This window comes from Acinonyx jubatus, chromosome F2 (genome assembly GCF_027475565.1).
Source record: "Acinonyx jubatus isolate Ajub_Pintada_27869175 chromosome F2, VMU_Ajub_asm_v1.0, whole genome shotgun sequence".
Taxonomy (NCBI): Eukaryota; Metazoa; Chordata; class Mammalia; order Carnivora; family Felidae; genus Acinonyx; species Acinonyx jubatus.
In genome coordinates this window covers 73,208,018-73,215,000 of record NC_069394.1, presented here as the reverse complement: position 1 = coordinate 73,215,000, position 6,983 = coordinate 73,208,018, and the positions used below count along the sequence as shown (strand labels likewise).

General features: G+C 40.6%; 1 pseudogene; it reads left to right on the top strand.

The window, feature by feature from the left end:
* The first annotated feature begins 6,268 nt into the window (after window positions 1-6,268).
* LOC106984172 (U6 snRNA-associated Sm-like protein LSm3) lies at window positions 6,269-6,570 on the top strand (annotated as a pseudogene).
* Window positions 6,571-6,983: the final 413 nt, after the last annotated feature.

Sequence of the window (6,983 nt, the reverse complement as noted above, 5' to 3'; positions counted from 1 at the left end):
GCTGGAATTAAATAGAGCAAAGGTCCCATCGTGCTTTTAGGGGGCAGGTTATTTAATTCCCTAAATGTTTGCTCTGTTGTCTATAAAATAGGGCAATGATACCTCATCGAAATATTACGAAAATGAAGTGACTCAATGCATGTAAAGTGCCCCTTAATTTCCTTTACATGAAAATACTAACTGAAAGAAAAAACCAGTAAGCTTATATCCTTGCTGCCTGGTTCATCTGTCCCCATGGAGCCTCTTCATTGAAAACACCCTGCTACCCGCTCACCCTGGACTGAGTTTGAGACCCACCAATGGTAGCACCATAGCTGGGGTTGCATTCACCATAATCCCAAGGCCTGAAGTGGCCTACAACAAAGGCCAGATGCCAAATGTTTCCTGAATTGTATTAAAGTAAACATAAGCACCAGAGAAAAGGGGATGGGCAATCAAACTGATCACTCTGATCTAGCTTGAGTGTCCGGTACAATCATTCCTTCTAGTCAGATCATTCTAAAATGGTAGGATGCAAACCAGCGGTCTCCAAACTGTGGGCAACCCACACCTGGAGAAGGAGAGCTTAAGAGTCCATTTTATGTGGCCACTGCATCTGAGTCTGAACGAATAATGCTTTACCATCCACGTATTCATCCCTATCACTTTTATTCTGTCACTATCAAAACTGACTCTGAGAACTCAGAGATTTTCACGGTCACAGTAAAAAGCAATAGCATTACGCCAGCAACGACTAATTAGAAAATGTAACAAAAGCGAATTATGTTCCCAATTAACAACAAAAACATATGGTATCTAGGAATAAATCCAATAAAAGGACGGTAAGAACTGTATAGAGAAAACTTTAAAGTATTATTGAAAGATGTAAAACCAAGATCTGAATAAATGAAGTGACATGAATAAATGAGATGAACTTCATGACTATATGACAAAGGTACCAGTCTCCCCTAAATTAATCTATAAATTCGATGCAAACTCATTCCAGAAACCCCAATAGAATTTCTTTTGTGGAAGTTGACAGGTTGGTTCTAAAATTCCCATGAAGAGTAAAGACTAAAGAGTAGTTAAGATATTTTAAAGAACAACTTGAGAGAGTTTTCCATATAATTGCAAAGCTATAGGAATCAGGAAGACTTTCTTAAATAAGGCATATATATATATATATACACACACACACTTATATATACATATATATACTTATATATACACATATATATATACATATATGTGTATGTGTATATATATATATATATATATATACACTTAAAATTTAAATCTTCTGTTCAACAAACGATACCATAAACAGCTGTAGTAAACTATAGACCAGGAGGATATATTTAAAAAGTATGTAATTGGGGGCACCTGGGTGGCTCAGTCAGTTAAGCGCCTGACTTCAGCTCAGGTCATGATCTTGTGGTTCGTGAGTTCAAGCCCCACGTTGGGCTCTGTACTGTTAGCTCAGAGCCTGGAGCCTGCTTTGGATTCCTTGTCTCTCTCTCTCTCTCTCTGCCCCTCCCCCACTCACCTCTCTCTTTCTCTCAAAAATAAATATTAAAAAAATAAGTAAAAAATAAAAAGCCTATAATTGGCAGTGATTATTATTCAGAATTTATAAAGAACTTTTTACATGGCAATCATGCACAGACAGATCACCCAATAGAAAATGGACACGGGAGATGAATAAGTAATTTACAGACAGGAAATCTGAATATATCATAAATATGTGACAATCTCACCACCTACACAGTAAATGTAGATTAAAACAATCCGGTACAATTACATTTACACCCATCGGATTGGAAACAACTTAAAAGGCTAATAATGCCAAGTTTTGGCAAGTAGGTAGAACAAAAAATACACAGGTAAATCACACACCGCTTTTAGCCATGCAAATAGGTGCGATCACATTGGAGCAACGCTAAGACCAGAAATTCTGCTCATAAAAGTGTATGATAGGAAAAATGTCTCACATGTGTTCAAGGAAATGTGCACAGAATTGTTTATGACAAGACTATTTTGAATACCCAACAACTGGAAATGATCTATGTATTTCAAAAGAGAGTAGATGATGTAATTTTGATGCATTCAAGAAATAAAATAACATACCAGAATTAATGAATTAATATCAGTATAGATAAATTTAAAAAATAACATGGTGTAGGGGCATCTGGGTGGCTCAGTCTGAGTGTCTGACTTTGGCTCAGATCATGATCTCACGGTTTGTGGGTTCAAGCCCCACGTCGGGCTCTGTGCTGACAGCTCAGAGCCAGAAGCCTGCTTGGGATTCTGTGTCTCCCTCTCTCTGCCCCTCCCCCGCTTGTGCTTCCTCTCTCTGTCTCAAAAATAAATAAACATTAAAAGAATTTTTTTAAATGACATGGTGTATAAAAACAAATTTTAAGAGAACACATTTCTCAAAAAAGCGTAAAAATACTACATACTGTTTATGTACATAAACAAATAAATAACAACAAAATAACAAACAAAATAAATAAACATTTATTATGTTAAAGATTCTTTCTAAATTAAGAATGATAATAAGCTCTGGTTGGGGATGGAGGGGGGTGGCATCAGAGACAAACACAAAAGAGCATTGAAATGTATCATTAAAGTTTTCTATTTTCTAAAAGTAACCCTGAGGAAAAACGGCAAAGATTTGTCAAAATATATGAACATATGATCAAGCTGGTAGTTCAAATCTGTTCTAGACTTTTAGATATCATATTTTTCAGTGCTAGGATTCCCCCAATTGTTTGTTTCCATCTCTCCTGAATATTTTTTTTTATCTTTCCACCTTGATCATTCTCCTTTCCTACAGATTCTTTTATGTATTTATCCTGATTGCTTTTTAAATCCGCCAAGCAATTTCAATATTTGGATTGTCTGTCAGATTGTTTCTATTAACTATTTTTTTTCTCTTGGTGGTCAGCCACTCTCTCAACTATTAAATTATTCGGATATGTTATTCAGTGAAAGGCATGGTAGTTCCTTGGGGTGATGAAAGTAAAAATATGCTCAGTAAAAAAATGGGAGATTGGGAAGATGACTGAAAGGACCCAGGAGCCAACATGAAGGAGTTTCCAGTGGGCAAAATTGGAACGGACCAAGCAAGAAAATAATGCTCACATTGGATTATAAGTCATAAAACAAGCATCCTGGGTCCATGATGAGACCAATAAATAATTGACTAAATAGATGATTGGGAGAAAAGAGAAAGCTCTTTCTTACAGAAGAATTCAAATTAAGAGATGTGTAGAAAGGGTGAAGGAAATATAAGATTAGCTTGGGGCAAATACCACAACGATAATGGCCGCAGGCAAGGTCCAGCCATTGGTCCCCAAATGCTAATTTTGGAAACAGTATGCCTCGCCTTAAAGTATTTCTCATAAATATTCATCAGTAGTAAAAAGGAAAATAGGGACTTTACAGTGGAGAAACCCAGCAGATACCATCGTAACCCAAAGATCAAGGTTCACAGCCCCAGAAATAAGACATACTGATATCACATGTCACCTGACACCTGATACAACATCACTTCTGTGCCATTTTTTGCATAAAATGCATAATCTCGGTATGATCATGAGAATACATTAGATAAACCTAAACCAAGGACCAAAATGATAAGACCAACATTTTTTAAAAGTGCAGAGGTCAAAAAAGACAAGGAAAGACTGGGGATTGGAGGAGATAAAAAGATAATTTATTTATTTTTAATTAAAAAATTGTTTTTAAGTTAATTTGTTTTGAGAGAGAGAGCGAGAGCGAGAGCGAGACAGTATGAACCGGGGAGGGATAGAGAGAGAGAATCCCAACCAGGCTCTGCTCAGCACAGAGTCCCATGCGAGGCTCCAACTCACAAACCATGAGATCGTGACCTAAGCTGAAACCAGGAGTCAGATACTTAACCAACTGAGCCACCCAGGCGCCCTTGAAAAGACCATTTAGAGTATCCTGGGATCCTGATTGGACCCTAGGACTGAAAAGGACGTTAGTGGGAAAATTGACGAAATTTGAAGAATGTCTAGTTTGAAGTTTAGTGAATAGACTAGTATAGTACAAGTGGTAATTTTATGACTTTGATCATTGTACTATGAGGTCGCAAGAGAGTAGCATTAGCAGAAGGCGGGTGGCGTGTATATGGGAGCTCTCTGTGCTGTATTTGCAACTTTTCTGTACGTCGAAAATTATTTCAGAAGCGTTTAAAAAGTTACCAGCGGTAATACTTGGGCTAGGCGGAGTCTCATTTTTAGGGTGGATGGATTCCGATTTTGCCCTTAGTTTTAAGAATTTGGTCCTTAGTCTTGGAATTAGCACTAGTGTTTTCCCATATGTATTCGAACTGTAGCTATAAGGTAGCAAACCTGTGCTTACTCGTAGCCTGGAGCCTTTCTGGAGTTTTCAGGGAAAGTCTGCGTGGTCCTAAGTCCTTCTAACGTGGTGAGGCTTGAACTTCCAGTGCCATCTCCGCAGCCTCAGGCACCTGCTGCTCACAGCTGGGATCTTCCACTTCTCTGCTCGTATATGAAGTTCAAAGACAGCACAGAACTCGGGAGGAATTCGAGTGCATGTATTAGGGCTGTCCTCTCCGCCGCGTCCTTTTCTCTGGGATTTCCGGCTTCGAATGCTCACTGCGCCAACGGCCTTGAATTCTAACCTGACTCTTCGGGGGCCAGGATGGCTGCTTTCTGCCTAAAGTGTGTGCCTGTGGGCCACGTGGACTGACCTGGGGGAAAGCTGGATGGCTCGGTGCGTGTCTCCTCCACTTCCTGCCTAGGTTTGCTTGTCCTCTACTGTCTGAAAGCTGCTCCAGAGTTTAACATTTTCATTGCCAGGAGGGGTAGTTTGGTACAAGCTACTCTACCAGTGCCAAGACCTCACTGTGTAATAAAATGTTTAATGCCCAAACAATTTTCTATTGTAAATATCTAAAACAACAGAATTGTTATTGGTATGTCAGGAAGCCTTAGAGATTTTCCAGAACCTTCATGGCCATCTCAGGGCAAAAACATAAGATGGCCTTAATGTTGTCTTTGGCCTTCTCACCTCCCTGTAGGTACCTTTGTCTCAGCTGCGCAGATTCCTGGTCTTACTTTTAGGTGTTTCTCCAGGACTCCATTTCGTTTCGGTCGGTGATCAACTTACCGTGTCTTCTTCAGTTCCTAACATGAATATTTATTGAATGAAAAGATGAAGGGAGGAGGGAAGGGAGGGAGGGAGGAAGGAAGGGAGGGAGGGAGGGAGGGAGGAAGGGAGGGAGGGAGGAGGCAAGGAAGGAAGGAAGGGAGGAAGGGAGGGACGAACAGAGGGAGGGAAAGAGGGAGGAAGGAGGGAAGGTGGAGGAGAGGAAGGAAGGGTCTTCTGCTAAAGGAAAGCTCTGGAGCAGGACACTCTGTCTGGTAAACCTCAAGCTCGCTTAAAATTGCTGGGGCAATCCTTGATGTTATTTTGTTTCTCGAACTTCTGTCATGAATCAGCTAATATGGTAGCTGCTCTGTAAATCCATTTTCACTTGCTGTCCTTTAATGGTTCACTCACTTGCTGATCTATTCCAATTTCTGATACGACGTCACCTCTTCCCTCAAGAGATCTCATGATCACCTTCGCTAAAGATCACCTCTGACCCCTGGCACTCTGTCCTTTTTCTCTGTTTTAGTCTTTCCCTTCATATTGGCTCTCACTACCTTGTATCTAGTATCCTAGAGCATTACAGTAATGTAATGTTAATGTTATATTACTTGTGGTGTCTTCCCTGGAATATAAGCAACATAAACATGGAAATTTTGACCCTGCCCCCCACCCCCCACCCCAATTGCTGTATTTCCAGCATCTTAGAACAGTATCTAGTGCTCAACTAAAAACTCAGTTGATACTTGTTGACATAATAAATGAATTGTCACGACAATCCTGCAGGATTATCCTCATTAAACAGAGAGCAAAAGTAAAGATCAGGAAAACAAAGTAAACTAGGCAGTCATAAAACAAGTGACAGATCTGGATTAAAACTCAGATGTTTGAGGCACCTGGGTGGCTCAGTCGGCTAGGCGTCCGGCTTCAGCTCAAGTCATGATCTCTCGGTTCGTGAGTTCGAGCCCCGCGTCGGGCTCTGTGCTGACAGCTCGGAGCCTGGAGCCTGCTCCGGATTCTGTCTCCCTCTCTCTCTGCCCCTCCCCTGCTCGCACTCTGTCTCTCTCTCTCAAAAATAAATAAACATAAAAGAAATTGAAGAAAACAAAAACTCAGATGTTCTGAAAGGCTCAGGGTTTGAAACATGGCAGACGGTGTGGACCAGCAGCAAACTACCAACACCGTGGAAGAGTGTCTGTCTCTTATCAGGCTCACCCTTGTTGGGTGAATTTACGTGAAAATGAGAAACGAGCCCCGAGGCAGATTACATGCTTATGACCAGCATTGAAAGGTGATATTGGGAGATGTGGGGGAAACTGCGACTACTATAGAAATCGATGAGGAAACATACGAAGAGAGATATAAATCAACAACACGGAATATTCAATGCTCTTTGTCCAGGGAGATGGTGTTGTTCTAGTTGCCCCTCTGCTAAGAGTTGGCTGAAACAAAGAATTTACCGTGTATGGAATACAGGAGACTTGGTATGATTGCCTCTTTTAATACTGAAGACATCGCAAACAGGAATCTGTGTAAATTTTGATATGAAGAAATGACCCAAGATTCTTCCACTCCTGAAATGAGTTGATTTGCAGATAGCTCAAAATCCTTTTTTTTTTTTTTTAATTTTAACATTTATTCATTTTTGAGAAAAAGAGTGTGAATGGGGGAGGGCCAAAGAGAGAGAGGGAGACACAGAATCCGAAGCAGGCTCCAGGCTCCGAGCCGTCGGCACAGAGCCCCACGCGGGGCTCGAACTCACGGACCGCGAGATCATGACTTGAGCCGAAGTTGGACGCTTAACCGACCGAGCCACCCAGATGCCTGTTTTTTTTTTTTTTAATTTATGTTTTTTGATA